The sequence below is a fragment of the Cherax quadricarinatus genome, chromosome 57, assembly GCF_038502225.1.
Source record: "Cherax quadricarinatus isolate ZL_2023a chromosome 57, ASM3850222v1, whole genome shotgun sequence".
NCBI classification, from domain to species: domain Eukaryota; kingdom Metazoa; phylum Arthropoda; class Malacostraca; order Decapoda; family Parastacidae; genus Cherax; species Cherax quadricarinatus.
The window spans coordinates 14,635,767-14,653,877 of record NC_091348.1 but is presented as its reverse complement, the minus strand read 5'-3'; positions in this window follow the sequence as shown (position 1 = coordinate 14,653,877).

Here is an 18,111-nt window from a genome sequence, read left to right as displayed (position 1 = left end):
TTCCCTATTTCTTTTGGTCTCCTGTTTGCTGTCATCTATAGCTTTTTTGGGTGGTAGCTCTAAGGCAGGAAGAGTTACGGTAGGTAGAACTCTAACACTGTGCCTAACGTGCTCTATGCCACAGCAGTAACGACTCTTGTCCTTAACCTGACTATAAGATTAATTAATTTGTTGCAGTTTCATATGAATCATGGGATTGATCTTTGCTATTTAGTTCATCACCAGATTAGGCATTAATATTGACGCCAATATTGATGTTGAATTTTGGTGGCACATCAGTGTTAATGCTGAATTTTGGCAGCACGTCTCAATATTAATGCCAATAATAATGTTGAATTTTGGTGGCACGTCTCAGTACAATAGTAAATAACTGAAGGAACAATATTTTATATAAATAAATAACGAAGAAGTTTGAACCTGTAATGTCACATTGTCTAAATGCTGTAAATTGCAAGGAAGGTAATTTTTGTTAATTTATGCTGTGTACAGTATTAACATTGGAACAATTATCAGTCTGTGATATGCTTTCTGACCAATTACCAGTGTAATACGCAACTACACACAGCATTTCATTATTTTATATTTGAATATATTTAGTATAATATAAATGTACTTATTTAATAAGGGGGATAAAGAGCCACTTTATTTGGCATCCCAACTTTTTACTAATTTCTTAAAATGTTCTTTTAACATTGTATGAAGTTAAATTTATTTAGATTTGATTATTGTTATAGCTCATTATTGAAGATAACGTCTTTTCTGTTTTAACTGTTGTCTCATTGAATTTGTACATGGTGTAGATGTCCCTTGTGTTATGTAGCAGTTGTCTTCCAGGGGCTTAGCAGCTGTATTAAACTCAGTCAAGCCATTGAAACTTAATTTTGTAGACCACAGTTCACATGTAGTGAATGTATATTGCACTGATAAAAATGGGGTACTGCATAACAGTGAATTTGCATAAAGTGAAAGTAATCGGTGTAGTGATCATTCGCATGCTGATTTATCATTGACTCAAAAACTGAGGTATTCCATTACACTCATTTTCTTTTGAAGCATTTAATTTTTCATGTTTCTGCCATTTACTTTCTCCAGTATTTATTACTGTTGATGAAACTACAGTGGTACCTCGGGATATGAACTTAATTCATACCCGAGTAATCCGTTTCAAACCCCCAAAAATACACTTACAAAAGCACTTACATAAATACACTTACATAATTGTTCGAGTTTTGAGCTGTTCATATCCCGAGGTACCACTGTATTTTTTAATTTGTAGATACGTATAGTTACCAAATTTCATTTCTTATTTTGTTGGTTCTTTAATATTGTAAAGTTCCTGAGAGGTTATTAATCAAAATGAGTAGGTTACATATGCCAAGTATGACTGAACCAGTTGCCACACTTTTGAAATAATGGTAAACTTCATACTTTAATTTCCCATGAACAGTAGTTGTATTTTTTTTTTTTAATCATGGTTTGAGGTGTCTTTCTGCAACATTTTGTTCTAGTAAGAATCAATCTTGATAAAGTGAGAGTACCATCTTTCTATATATGTACTCAATGCAGTTATCACACAGGCAAAGCATTTACTTACATTAAGTAAACATTAAAATTCATGTACGTACATTTTTTCCCTTACACGAAGAAGCAAATATATTAGTATTGTATAAAGGAGACATGATCAATAATCAGAAATGAGGTAGAGCATTAAAAAATAGGATTAAAGCAGAAATATTGGTAAGTGTTTTGCTTGTTTAATACTGCAGTAGGGTAAATATTGAGAACAAGGCCTGTTTTTGAATGTTTTCTTCTCGAAGCCTACTGTAGGCAGTCACTGTCTCTTGTGGGGAGAATTATGAGTTCTGTTGAAACTGTGGGTCATGCTGGCCAGGAGGAAGAAAGGTTAAGGTTATTACCAAGTAGATAGAGCTACTTCTGTATTTGGCCTACATTGAAACGTACTTTTTTTTTTTTTTTTTACTGGATAAGCTATTTCTGAAGCTGCTACTCATTGATGGTCAACATACTTGAAAAATGAAAGTCAGAATAACATGATTGGAACAATTCATAGCTGAACCACAATTTGGAGAGGAAACTTTAGATGGTGTTTTGGTCCATCCTGTACCATTATTAAAAATGACTTGCCCCTTTGGTGAGTGGGGATACTATATGTACACAAAAGAAGTTGATAGCTTTTGGTGTATGCAAACTAGGAGGTTACTTTAATTTCTAAGTGATTAAGTATTTTTGACTGGTGATGAAGTGCAGACTTAATGACCCTCGTGTAGTCGATAGATTTAAAACCCCATTAACCATTTGGTGAATGGGTAAGAGTAAAAAAATAGGTTCATTGATAATAGTTCTGTTAAATCACTTGGCTGGTCAGTTTCATTAGGGTTAGGTGAGGCATTTGATAGATTGCATTAAAAAAAAAAAAAAAAGAAAGGTCTACTTCTTTGGCTGTGAACAGTTACATTTTACAGTGAGTCTATATTTTTGTAAATTTAGTGTTTCTCATGATTTTGAAAAACAAGCTGAATGCTGTATTATGCATAGTATTACTGTCAGTAGAATATGATGCATTAATTTTCTTTAACATCTTCAAAAGATATGTCAGTCTTTTTAATTCTTAACATTAACAGTTATTTATTATAACTTTTTTATCTACACTTGACAAATTTTGACATTTATTATACAATACATAAATTTATTTTACTTATGTCTAATCAACATTAGTTTAAGAAAATGTACATATTGTAAATAATATGTGTATAGTAATTGTAGCTTACATGGGCCAGTTGTAGGTTATATAATAATCTGGCTTTAATTGATAGTAATGGATAATGCAAAAGAAGGAAATGCTTAGAGGGTGCCTTGAGGCTGGTGAAGGGCTCTTGATCTGAGGAATTTGAGTTACAAAACTGATTACTGTCCCTTCCCAGCTGCTGTATGACCTCTACAGGTTTAGTGCTTGACTATGAATAGAATACAGTAATAGAAGGAAATTTGGCTGGATAACAAGCATAGTGATACCTACAATACTATATAGAAAAAGACACACACGCACAGTTTGACATTTATTGAGGAAATGTTTCGCCTCTCATAACAAAACATTCCCTTATTGAGTGTCTTTAAACTGCATACGTGTCTTTTTCTACACAGAAGGAAATTCATCTGGTATAGGTGTATGAGTGACAGTGTAATGAGCTTCAATACCTTGTAATACTTTACAATATCATGCAATATACAATACTATGTTGGATACTCTTATGTTTAGCCAGTGAAATATTTTAACAGAGTGTTTGATTGTTCTCATTTGTGTTTGATAATTATTAAATATTTGTGAAAAGTGCAATAGCCCAGGGCAGTAATGAGATAAGACTGAATATATGCATAAATATTTATTAGTTGCATTTATTGATTATAATCACTGTGATCATCACCAGATTTTGCTATTTAAAAGCATATACGTACAGTAGATTTGCCTCATGAAATTTTTATTACATATATCTGTAGATTTACTGTAGTAGTGCATGATTGAAATTAAGAAACTCATAATTTACATTGCCAGACTATAAAATGGCTTTATGATATACGGATGGGGAAATACTATAAAAGGTTCTTACGTCTTACATAATGGTATGGTGTTCATGAGTTTGAGAATGTAGCATGAGGTACAAGGAGTAGTAGGTACCCCACTTACAATCTTCGTGCATTCCTGAAATTTTTTTTACTCGTGCAGACACCCGCATTATAATTTGAGATTCATTCTTGTACTATAATGATATGTATTTGCTTCACATTTTTTAACCAAAATTACTTATCCAAGATTTTACATTGGATAGTGTATCTTTTCAATTGCAAATAGTATTCAGCAATATTTATTTAATATGTTCATGGTTATTTAACAAATCAACTGTTTTCAGAACACTTTATTATTTGCAGTTTCATCTCAAAAGTCATAGATTTCACTACTGCTCATGTCCTTTCTATTCATTATACATAACTGTTTCCCAAACTAAAAGTTGATAAAACCAGTGAATACAGGGCGATAAGAGTAAACAGTGCATCAGGGCAATGTTTACTACTAGCCATGACATCATTTTCTTCAGCCTCATGTGCTCTGTGCCTTTGCCATTTTAAGTAATCCTGTTTGGAAGGCCAAGTCAGCATTCATAAGAAATTTACGTATTAGTTTCAAAGTTCTCCCATTGTAATAACTCAGATGACCATCAGTTGGGAATCTATTATATGTTTGCAGATCTAAAGAAAAAATAAGTCTAGAATTCAAAAGCCAAAATGTTCTATGGTAGTTGAGATTATTTTGATGGGTTTAAGGAACATGATGCAATGCATACACATAAGATTAGATAATTTTGTTTGCTGTTAATAAAGGGGCTAACACAACTGAGAAGGTGGTGAATATTAATGGAATTCTTCAAAAAAAGTCTTGATCTGAGGAATTGGACCTGTGCTTCCCTTCCTTTTATTGAACCCAGGTGTTGGATGGCTTGTATGGGATTAATGCTTTCACATGAATGTAATAATAAGGAAAATCATAAGAAGGCATAGGAGTCGTGTTTTAAATCTTTCTTTCTTTGTAGCAGCCATATCCCACCGAAGCATGGTGGCCCAAAAAGAAAAACTAAGGTTTCTCTTTTTAAATTTAGTAACGTATACAGGGAAAGGGGTTACTAGCCCCTTGCTCCTGGCATTTTAGTCGCCTCTTATGTGACACACGGCTTAGGGAGGAAGAATTCTGTTCGACTTCCCCATGGAGAGTTTTTTAAATAGGCTGATAATTTTAATTCTTTGTCCTAACTGCATTAAGCCATAAAATCTGTTGTCTCCACTCACCTTGATCTAACATGCTTGTACAAGCCTATTGAATGCTAAAGCACCTAGGATTCCAAACCTTTACTCCAGTTCTCCAGTGTTTCCAGGGAGGTCCTCTGCTCCTCTTTCCTACCACAACTTGTTCATTTAAATGCCCAAACCACCTCAGCCACTCCTCTACTCTCTTATTCATTTTAAACCTTTACAGTTTTCAAATTTCTACACTCTGAATTCTCTACATATTACTGTACTGTGTTTACACCACACATTGCTTCCAAACATGACATCTTCACTGCCTCCAGCCCTCTTCACTGCAACATTTAATCCCTTGCCTTGCCCATATAAAAGTGATGGTACCACTGTGCTGGTAAATTCCTCCTTTTACCCCCTTGACTAAACTTTTCTTTCCACAGATTATGTATAACATGTACAGAATTACTAATAAGAATGGGACATTCCATAATAGTGAATTTGTATAAAATGAAGTAAATATGCTTAGTGATCAGGCACACACAGGTATGTTACAGACTCTCTGAAAATGATTTATTCCTTTCTGCTCATATTCTTTTTAAATGTTTATTTTTCATGTTTTCACCATTTACTTTCTCCCATGTTTATTATTGTTGATGAAATCGTTTTTTTTTTTATCTCTAGATTTTGTTTTCACATTTCATTATTTTTTCTGTTACTTTAACATTGTAATAGGTGGGGGGCATTATTAATCACAATGAGACTCCTAGATATATTAAATGCATTTGTCTCCATACTCCCTCCCTCTGATCTGATGTCTAGTCTTTCATTGCATAGACTTTTTGCTATTCTTAATGCAAAGCTCTTTTTCTATGTTCACTTTTACTTTACCTGCTTTTACACAACCTCCAACTGAACTTCTCTTCAGAATCTCTCAACATAACTATGGGCAGCAAAGAGCAAAGGTAACATGACTTCATTTCATATTTGGTATCTGTTTATCCTGCACCTGCTGAATTCCCGTCATCAAAATTTCTTTAACTATGCACACCACAAAGTATAGTTGAGAATCCTTTACCTGAAATGCTTGGGACTGGAAGTGTTTTGGTTTTCTGATTTTTTTGGATTTTGGAATATTTGTAAATTTGTGAAACCAATCAGAAAAGATGTCCTTGGTGGTCCATGCCCTTCTGTTAGCACAATAATGGACTGGTAAGGTATTTTAATAGGATGCAGGCTTTTGCATGTGCCTGCAACATTATCACATCCCAGCACAGTAAATCTGTCTTTGGCATCCTTAACTCCTGTAGGAGCTCTCTCATCAGCTGTTGTCAATGTTTTTCTGGGGCAGTAATGTCAGAACAGCAGTGTCTCATTGTAGATTTGTTCTGATGTTAGATTTTCATCAGCAACAATCTTGGCAAACACATCAGTGAATGTCTCAGCTGCTTCATGATTAGCAGATACTTTATCACAACTAATTTTTAAATATTTGATACCATGCCTTTTCTTAAATTTTTGTAACCAGCCTGCTGAATATTTCACAGTTACCTTTAGTATTCAGTTTATCTTGATAGGCATTTGCTTATTTCATGATCAACATTCCGTTAAGTGGCATATGTTCACTCCAATGCTGACAGAGGCACTCCATCAGTACACAATCGAGATCTTCATTTTTCTCTATGCAGTACTTTTCTGTTTTTCATTAACTTCTGTTCGTTACTTTCAGCATAGAAATTCAGCAATTTGTCCCTCTTGTTTCTTTAGGTGGAAGACAGTGGTTGTTCCAACACCAGACTGCTCAGTCAGATGCTTCACACTTAACACAACTCTCAAGTTTTTCCAACAACTTTACTTTCTGTGATGTAGATAAACATAAATGCTTCCTCTTTTTCTTTTCACTATTACCCATAGGCCTTTTCAACATTTTCAACAGTATATTCACACCATAGAGCACAAAACACATAGTAATCAGTGAGGAATTGCTGCTGCTCCACCATGTCGTATACTGAATGATATGTTTGTAGTATGTCATATTAGCACTCTTGAAAAACTTCAGGATTTTGGAAGTTTTTGATTTTTTGGAATTTCTGATAAAGGATTGTCTACTGTATTTGCATATTTGGACAGGTAATCATGAGTACTATTGAAAAGATTTATAGTACAGTAGGGCCCCGCTTTATGGCGTTTTGCCTTACAGCGTTCTGCTAATAGGGCGATTTCAAATTATGAGCAAAACTTGCTTTACGGCGAGCAGTCTTTCTAATATGGTGTGCCTCACCCGATTTGTTTACATTCTCTGTGAGCACATCTCTATTATGTCTGGAAATTTTCCAAAATTTCAAGTGTTTTGAGTTATTGCGCATTTTATATAAACTCTGATAATTATACTTATGTCTACCTGTATCTAAATATACTTACACACTGTTGGCTTGCAGGTACACATTGAAATCACTAAGTCTCTCCACTCTTGATGCCATATAATTTCTTGGGCACATTAAATATCATATATTACGTTAATATAGACATTTCCATTAATCCATCTATGATATTTTTTCAAAATTATATAAAAAACCCACTACATAACATATAAACATGATAAATATAGCCACAGTATAAAAATTGACATACATACGAGATTTGTTTACCAAGCGATATGTAGGAGTGTCGGAAGAGTTATGTTTTCTCTAGTCAAATACCAATTATACTTAACTGTAGAAAAATATTCCTTTCGTATCCCTTCACTCTATCTATAGCTATTCATGATTCTTGTGGGTTTAGCACTTCTTTTTATTGTGATTATAATAATAATACTAATAATAACTTGTAATAATGATAATAACTTGTAATAATAATAACTTGTAATAATAATAATCTGTAATAATAATAATAATAATTTGTCAGAGCATCATTCCTTCTAAAAATGATGTTACATGAGAATGGAAGTGTTGGTCTTTATTCTACTGTACCACTGTACACAGTGTAAAGTGTTTGTATGAACGTGTGTCAACCATAACCAGAGGTGTTTGTTTACATAAGTACTCTGCGGCTCTGTCATCTTACTCGTTCTCTCTCTCTCTCTCTCTCTCTCTCTCTCTCTCTCTCTCTCTCTCTCTCTCTCTCTCTCTCTCTCTCTCTCTCTCTCTCTCTCTCTCTCTCTCTCTCTCTCTCTCTCTCGGTCTCTCTCTCTCTCTCGTTCTCTCTCTCTCTCTCTCGTTCTCTCTCTCTCTCGTTCTCTCTCTCTCTCGTTCTCTCTCTCTCTCTCTCGTTCTCTCTCTCTCTCTCTCGTTCTCTCTCTCTCTCTCTCGTTCTCTCTCTCTCTCTCTTGTTTATTCGTTTTTATCTCACTTACTCACCTCCCACCCTACATTAAGACTATAAATATTTTAAGGTAAGTAATGAGTGTACTGTATATGCATTTTATCATTCTAAGGTGCTTTAAGTGTCATAGTATATTATGTGTGGGTGGGGTGGCCACGAGGGCTACCATACCTACCCACACCTGACTTCTTACAATAAACACTACTCATCTTTTGCCCTGCATTAAGATTACAAATATTCTGAGGTAAATAATGAGTGTACTGTGTGTGTATTTTACTTTTTATTGTTTTTAATGCCTAGTTCTACTGCTAACTTAATACAGTGGACCCCTGCATAGCGAACTTAATCCGTGCAAGAGGGCTGGCCGTTATGCGAAATGTTCGCTATGCGAATTAATTTTCCCCATAAGAAATAATGGAAATAAAATTAATCCGTGCAAGACACCCAAAAGTATGAAAAAAAAAAATTTACCACATGAAATAGACATTTTCCTACACACAAAGAGAAGGATACATGCACAAAAGTAGAGTAGTACATGCACAATATATATTGTGCATGTACTACTCTACTAAATGAAGAATAAATGACACTTACCTTTATTGAAGATGCAGCAATGACTGATGAGACACTGTGTCCTGGGAGTGCCTTTTCCTCCTGAGTACTGTAGGTCCTGTTTGGTATTTTCTTCCAGAACAGGCCTTATCACACTGTGTATGTCACTACGATTCTTAAATCTCTCAAACCAACCTTTGCTGGCTCTAAATTCACCAATATGAGCACTAGTTCCAGGCATTTTCCCTGTTCACCTGGGTGTTAGTCGACTGATGTGGGTTGCATCCTGGGAGACAAGATTAAGGACCCCAATGGAAATAAGTTAGACAGTCTTCGATGACACTGACTTTTTTGGGTTATCCTGGGTGGCAAATCCTCTGGGGTTAATTGTTTCTTGGTATTCTCAATAAGCCACACCAACAACGGTGGTACAGCAGCAGCAGCAGCAGCAGACGATGCTACAGCAGCAGCAGCAGCAGCAGACGATGCTACAGCAGCAGCAGCAGACGATGCTACAGCAGCAGCAGCAGCAGCAGACGATGCTACAGCAGCAGCAGCAGACGATGCTACAGCAGCAACTGACGATGTTACAGCACCAGCAGACGATGCTACAGCAGCAGCAGCAGCAGCAGACGATGCTACAGCAGCAGCAGCAGCAGCAGACGATGCTACAGCAGCAGCAGCAGACGATGCTACAGCAGCAACTGACGATGTTACAGCACCAGCAGACGATGCTACAGCAGCAGCAGCAGACGATGCTACAGCAGCAGCAGACGGTACTACAGCAGCAGCAGCAGCTGACGGTGGTACAGCAGCAGCAGCAGCTGTACCACCAATAGTAGCGATGGTTGATTGGGGTTTATTATACAACCTGGCCAGCTCGGAGACAAGCACTCCACTTTCATACTTATCAATGATCTTTTTCTTCATCTCCAAAGTAATTCTCACCCTTATTGCTGTAGGGTTGGCACTAGAAGCTATCTTGGGGCCCATGGTCACTTATTTTCCAGAAAAAAATCACCAAAAACACTGTAATAATACGAAATGTTCCGATTGTATGCTTGGATGTTACCGCGGAGGCTGGCTGGTAAACAATGCCACCGGCGGCACATGTGAGCGTGGCTCAGGCCGCACATTGGACGCGTCTCGGACGAAGGCCGCTGAGCGGGTTTTTGTCCACTATGCGGGGCAAAATTTTAGCGAACAAAGCGTCCGCTATGCGGATTGTTCGCTATGCAAGGTGTTCGCTATGCGGGGGTCCACTGTATATGTTAGTGTAAACTTACCTGGCATTTATATGCATTTATAAGTGGAAAACGTGGCGTTCTGCTTTCCGGCGATGTCTGCTTTGTGGCAGTAGCCTGGAACCTAACCTGCCATATAAGTGGGGCCCTACTGTATTAATACTGTATACTGAATTGGTGTGTATTTTAACAGCAGCCAGTTAAATGATGAATATATTTGACAGATTCATGTTTAGCATTTTCCTTTTGAATTCCTGTATTCTGCTAAAAGTTTAATATATCCTGTTGATTGCTGTCTCTGTAATGTTTTGAAATGTTGGAAATGATACCAGACATTAGGCCCTAGACATTCCTCATAAACAGTTTCAGCTGCAATTACTGCATTTTCCAAGTTTCCTTTGGTATTTGAATAAAAAAAATGTAAGTTTTGCTAAAGTAACATACTGTACATAAAGGAATGACAAGTAAACTACTGACATATTTCTGTAGATTTACTGCAGTAGTGCATGATTGAAACTACGAAACTCATAATTTACATTGCCAGACTATAAAATGGCAAACGATGGTTTGCCATTTTATAGTCTGGCAGGACGATCATTTACTGGACATTTTTCTCTGGTGTAATAAACGTTGCAAGAGTGACAAATTGCCCAATTATGTCTTGCATTGCTAAGTGTTCATATACATAATGTGCGATGAATGCTGGATGTCACTTTGATAAATATTGCTCTGGATTTGAGTGTTAAATTGCCTTTTTTAATATTTACATTCCATTTGGTCCCAGTTATAATCATGTGGAGCTATATTAGTTAACTATTGAGTATGTGAGGATGGTATACCACTTAATGCAAGTTTATTTACTAGTCTGTATCAGAGGCGTCGCTAGAGTTGGTGTCACCCGGGGCAGAATCTCTGGTGTCAGACGGGGCAGCATCTTTGGTGTCACCCCCATGAAATTCAAGGGTGGGGGATGGGGGGGTAAACTCCAGTTACATCAATACTGCATGACCAGTGACAAATGTTTTGCAATGAGAATGTTTAAGGGCCATAAACTGAACAGGAAAATACTTCTCAACTTTATTAATGATAAAATAAATAAGCGTAGTAATATTGAGGAAACCTAAACTCAAATAGCACTTTGAGTACAAACAACAGATCCTACATTTATTTATCTTCAACAATGCCAAAACAAAACAAAAAAAACTTAAAAAATAAAGAAAAACATTGCAATATTGGAGTGACACTAGTTCCGATTTGGCCTTGAGTACAGGTAACATCTCATTGAATCAGATCTTGCATTTCCTTGCCTTCAATTATGCAAAATCATCTATCTCATCATCAAAATCAATGATTTTCCCTATATAGGCTTATTTGTACAGTGGACCCTCGGCTAACGATATTAATCCGTTCCTGAGAGCTCATCGTTAGACGAAATTATCATTAGATGAAATAATTTTTCCCATAAGAAATAATGGAAATCCAATTAATCTGTTCCAGACAGCCAAAAGTATTAAAAAAAATATTTTTTTTTTCATGAAATATACATTTTCCTACAAAGAAAACAATGAAACATGCACAATAACTATACAAATAAATGTTAAAATGACACTTACCTTTATTGAAGAGTATTGATGAGTGATGAGACATTTTTTTCTTGAACACTCTGGGATTTTCAGAGTGATACATGAGTAAAGGCTTCACTTTGCAATCCCCACTAGGATTACAACAAAACAAGAAAGTTAGCCTGTCTTCCATAGGCTTGTGTCCTGGGAGTGCCTTGTCTTCCTGAGTAATGTAAGTCCTGTTTGGCATTTTCTTCCAGAACAGGCCTATTTCATTACAATTGAACACTTTTTGGGGTTGGAATTTCTCAGCTTCGCCATGTCTTATTACACTGTGTATGCCACTACCATTCTTAAATCTCTCAAACCAACCTTTGCTTGCCTTAAATTCACCAGTATGAGCATTAGTTCCAGGCATTTTTTCCTGTTCACCTGGGTGTTAGTTGACTGGTGTGGGTCGCATCCTGGGGGACAAGATTAAGGACCCCACTAGAAATAACTTAGACAGTCCTCGATGACTCACTGACTTTCTTGGGTTATCCTGGGTGGCTAACCCTCTGAGGTTAATTGTTTCTCGGTAATTGTTTTTCGTTAAGCCACACCAACAACAGTCTCGGTGGTGCAGCAACAGCTGACGGTGGTGCAGCAACAGCTGACGGTGGTGCAGCAGCAGCTGACCGTGGTGCAGCAGCAGCTGACCGTGGTACGATAGTATTTCACACCCTTTTTACCACAGGGTTGGCACTAGAAGCTTTCTTTAGGCTCATGGTAGCTTACTTAGCAGTTACGAGCACTATAAACAATGGAATAACACAAAATGTATCGAATGTATGCATGAAACTGGCCACCCTGGCTTGTAAACAATGACGGCAGGGCAGCTGAGGCGCTCAGGCTGGACAGACAGGTTCGGGACAAATCACGTTGGGCGAGTTTTTTATTGTTAGGCAGGCCAAAATTTTCATGCTCAAATGCTTCATTAGGCAGATTTAACGTTATGGGATGCGTTCGTTAGCCGAGGGTCCACTGTACTTTGTTAATATATAATGGGCTATATAGAAACAAAGGATTCTTTTCTTGTGCTGGTGCAGCACTGTTTTGGGCATTAGTGTCACCTTCTTTAGAGGCTCTATGGTGTCACCCCATAAATGGTGTCGCCTGGGGCGGCCCGCTCCGTCCGACCCCCCCTTACGATGCCCCTGGTCTGTATGCTGGCCTTAAATTTTTTTTTTTTTCAACATTTAGCTGAGTACAAATAGGAAACACATCTGTCTCACACTCAGTAGACATAGCATCAAGCCTCCACCACATCTTGTGCTGAAGGAGTTTAGCTCAATTTTTTTTTTTTTTTGGTGTGTACAATACTTTAAATGATGATACCGTACAGTATTTCACAATACCCACTGCATTTCATAATAAGAAATAGCATTCTGGTCACAGTCACAAATACATGATACAGTACAGGTTGTGTCCTTATAAAATGCAGCATTGCCCATGATTTCATTAATATGTATGGCAATTGTGAGCAACTGCTTCTAATCACATCGTTTTGTATGCTGGACTGAACCTTTATGTACTGTGTTTCTGGTTATCTTGACAATCTTAATTATGTGTTTGTTGATGGTCGGTAAACTTGAGCATAACAGAAATGATTTAAGTAAATTATCTGGATACTAATTTGCAGGAGCTCATTTTGCCACCTGTTAATAAGAACATCAGTTCTTTCATGTAACTTAGGTTTTCAAAATAATACATATCTTATTGCAAAATTCACAGGAATTTTCGAAGTAAAATCTAAACTTCTTAGGAAGTTAGTTCTTTTTTTTTTAAATTGTAATAAAGTAAAGGAAAGTGTTGAATAGGTGCAAATTGACATGACTGCAAGCTAGTCTCCTGAAGTTTTATACAATTTTTCTAAATTCATTTGGATAGAGAGGGATTTTTATTATTATTATTAGTTCATTGTATTTTGCAATATTTTTTGACAATGACTTGGATACTTACTTGCAGGTTCTCTTATTTTTAGGAAATTGCAAGTTTTGCATGTTTGTATGCTGTTGCATATCTGTATTACTGATTATTGATAAATGTGATAGTTTATGCCATACATGAGTATGTACAGTACTGTAGTTGGTTTGTTTGTAAATAAATACATACATTAATTTATGAAGTCTTTCACTTCAGTTCCTTTTAAATTTAATAAATCAGTGTGTAATTTTTCAACACAGTTGGTCTCCTACCAAGGTAGCGTGACAAACAAGAGGATAACACTTTTATCATCATTGATCACTGTCTTGCCAAAAGCATGCTGACATCAAAGTTTGGATGACCCTCCAAACTGCAACATCCTCATCTCTTCCTCAGAGGGCAGGTATTGTACTTCCCACCCAGGGGCATATCTACAGAAAATAGTGCCTATGGCAAGCACTGAAACTGCACACCTGTCCAAACTTCTGACACCCATCTTTTAGATAACTTTACCATAAAATCAACTCAAAAATACAAGTCAAGCTCGTTTTTAATTAAATTATGGCACTACGTGAAAATTGCAGCTGCACCTCCCTTGCTTTCACTGATGTAAATTGGTCTATGATGTGCTCAAATTCAGTTTTTTCAGTTTCTTCTCTTTCTACACTCAACAGAGCATGATCCCAGTAGAGGCTCTCAAATTCATAGGTATTAGTTTTAACTTGCTGAATGTGGTCATGTAGCTCCCAGCACTGTATTTTCACCTAATAATTTATATAAGTGGTTTAACAATCTAGCCAACTAGTGCTTCTCACCCATGATAATCAAAGACAGATCATACATCTGAAGAAAATTCTTTTTTCACTATCCGAGGATGGAAACTGCTCAATGTCGCCCCACTTCAAGTGGCACCCAGGGCACATGCTATACCTGCCATACCTACCATACCTTGGGTATGCCGCTGCTCCTACTTCCATGACTTTGTCAAACTAACTGGTTTCCCTTAATCCTGTCATATATGTTTTGGTTATGGCACATTTCTAGTGAAGTTAGACATCAAGTTTTTGCTGGGTCCCTGGATATGTCGATGTTTGTAATAACGAACAAGGAGACTCGGTTGCTCAATCAGCTGCTCATGACTTCCCAATTTTCCATGGGTATTCCTTATTTAGATTATTTTTTTTCAGTAATCTCTCAACAATTCTGCAACTGATGGCAACAACATTGGTCCAGGTTGGTCCACAACAGATTATTTTGTCAAGCCATGTTTAGGTTTCTGGCTGTCTTATTCCCACTGCTGTCATGTTTGGGAGACTGAATTCTCCCGTCTATGTATCGGCCACACATGCCTCACTTGTGGATGCCTCATGGGAAAATGTCCAACTGTCGGATTGCACTGTCAGTTCACTATGTCATGTTAGATTGTCCAGCCTATCAGTGGGCATGCAGAATTCACTTCCGTCATCTTTGTTGCCGTAAAACACTAATGCTTCCTGCCCTCCTTGCCAAAAGTTAAACCTTTGCTGTAGTCTCTCTCTCTCTGACTTCAGTAGAAACTAACTTATTTCACTAATTATAATTTTACTTTACCTCTTGCATTTTTCCCTACCCTCGCACATGCCTGGGTGTCATTCCCTCATGAACCAAGAGGAAAATACATTATGACTGACACACTAGTTGCCTTTCCAGAAGGATTCACCGTTAAGACTTGCCAAACTGCAGAATTTGTCCACTTTTGTGATGACAGGTGCTTCTTTTTTATTATAATAATAATTGTGATAACAGGCACTGCTATCTAATCTCAAACACAAATTCAGCTAGTTAGTTTCCACTGTTCTCTCCATTAAGTAATATACAGCATTTTAGAATTTTAAATTAGGATATTTTTATACTAAATTCAGAATGGTCTTAGCAATTAGTTGGTTTTCCAAATAGAGCACAACTGCAAACTTACATGGAAATACTCTGCATATACGTACTACTATATCACTGATGTCAAGCTAGGTCTGCATAAGGTGTATCATGTACTTGTAGAAATAAAGATTATTAGTATTATTATTGTAGTGAAGGCAGAGAGTTTGAAAATTTAAATGGTAAAACAGTGGTGAGACTTCAACACACAAGACAATGAATGAACCTTACAGATACATTGCTTCCTTAAAAATATAATTATAATAATGATAAATGCTAGATTCTTGTTAAAGTATTTTGTAGCTACAAATACAGCTAGAGAGTATAAGTTTAAGCACAATCTGTAACATCAATTTTTAATCCACAGGACCAATCTTCTATAAAGGTGTTCAAGCAAGAAAGTCTGGGTAGATAAGAGTGAAGAGCTGTGTGGCCCTTGTGGGTTTAGCACTTTAATTTTGATTTTAATAATGAATAATGATTTTCTACATATTTCTCCCCACCTGTCCCCTTAAGGGAGGTTCCTTGATGCCAGTTAGGGGCTCAATTCAAGGAATTTGACATGCCCTTTCCTTCTTGGATTGAACCTGAATGCCTTCTACTTCCCCAGGTGCTACATAACTCTTATAGGTTTAGTGCTTTCCCTTGATTGTAATAATAATGATCTACTAACCTGTTGAACCATAGTGCATAATGCCAAAAAACAATGCTGAAAAGGCATAAATTTTACTGGATAGTTTTTCAGGCCATCTCGCTCATCTGGTGAACTTAAAAACTATAGAACACAATGTTGTTGAGTCAGCCGCTGTATAGTCCTTGTGGCTTAGCGCTTCTTTTTGATTATAATAATAATGTTGAGTCAGCCAGTGGATCTAAATGATGGTATCTTATTTAAGGGTTATTATACAGGAACAATGTTTCAACAAATAAAAACCCTTTGAGATGCCTTGATGCCAGTGAAGTTTTGATTCATAGAATTGGAGTTACCATTCTTATCCTTGGATCAAATCCAGTTGCCTCCCTTACCCCAAGTGCTGTTTGACCACTGCAAAGTTTCACACATCTCCATGAATAATATCAAAATATGGTTCAGGTAAGCCAGTACAGTGGACCCCCGCATAGCGAACTTAATCCGTGCAAGAGGGCTGGTCGTTATGCGAAATGTTCGCTATGCGAATTAATTTTCCCCATAAGAAATAATGGAAATAAAATTAATCCGTGCAAGACACCCAAAAGTATGAAAAAAAAATTTTTTTACCACAAAAAAATGTTAATTTTAGTACACACAAACTGAAAAATGCATGCACAATTACATGACACTTACTTTTATTGAAGATCTGGTGATGATTGATGGGATGGGAGGAGGGGAGAGAGAGTGTTAGTGTTTAGAAGGGGAATCCCCTTCCATTAGGACTTGAGGTAGCAAGTCCTTTTCTGGGGTTACTTCCACACCAATAAGAGTCTCTCAACATCTTCCATCACTTGCGATCTTTGTTTCGAAAACACAGTTAAACCTTTGGCAACAACAGCTTCCTTGATTGCCGTTTTCTTGCCCACAATAGAAGTGATGGTTGATTTTGGTTTCTTGTACAACCTGACCAGGTCGGTGATACGTACTCCACTTTCATACTTATCAATGATCTCTTTCTTCATTTCAATGGGTATTCTTACCCTTTGAGGTGTAGGGTTGGCACTAGAAGCTTTCTTGGGGCCCATGGTCACTTATTTTCCACAAACAGCACCGAAAACACTGTAATAATACGAAATATTCCGAGTGTATGCTTGAATGTTACCGCGGAGGCTGGCTGGTAAACATTGGACGCGTCTCGGACGAAGGTCGCTGAGCGGGTTTTTGTCCACTATGCGGGGCAAAATTTTAGTGAACAAAGCGTTCGCTATGCGGATTGTTCGCTATGCAAGGCGTTCGCTATGCGGGGGTCCACTGTATTAAAAAAATTTTGGCAAGATATTATATAAAACATTCTTAATAGCAAACACGTATGAAAGTCATATTAGCCATATACAATGCTGCATTGAAAAAGTATGGCAGCACTGAATGACCCTAGTAGGTTTAGCGCTTTTTGATAATACAGCCTCTCCTCACTTATCAATGTACCCGTTTACCGACGACTCAGACTTATGACGGGCTTTGACCAGTATGCATACCTAAATAATACACATTAGAGTTGATTTCTTCTATTCTTCTTCTGTATAAACATTTAAAAATATACTAAAACTGTTATACAAATGGTGCAAGGGTGACATTAAGGCAATATCAAAGATGGATGACATAAACCCACTACCATTTTAGTATGCTCCTCATTTAGCGACGAATTCGTTTATCAACACGGTATTAGGAACGGAACTCCATCGTTAATTGAGGAGAAACTGTAATGAAAAACTGGCTTGACTGTGTTCCAGATTACTCCTCCAGGGAGGTTCCTTGATGCTGGCGAGGGGCTCTTGACCTAGGATATTGGGTCTGTATACCTGGAGAGGGTTTTGGGGGTCAACGCCCCTGCGGCCCAATCTGTAACCAGGCCTTATGGTGGATTGGTCTGATCAACTAGACTGCTACTGTTGGCCGCATGCATCCTGATGTACCACAGCCTGGCTAGTCAGGCTGTGTCTGTCCAGCGCCTTCTTGAAGACAGCCAGGGGTCTATTGGTAATCCCCCTTATGTATTCTGGGCCCCTGACACTTATTGTGTAGCTAGTGGCTACCCTGCCTTTCATTGGGCGGAAGTTGC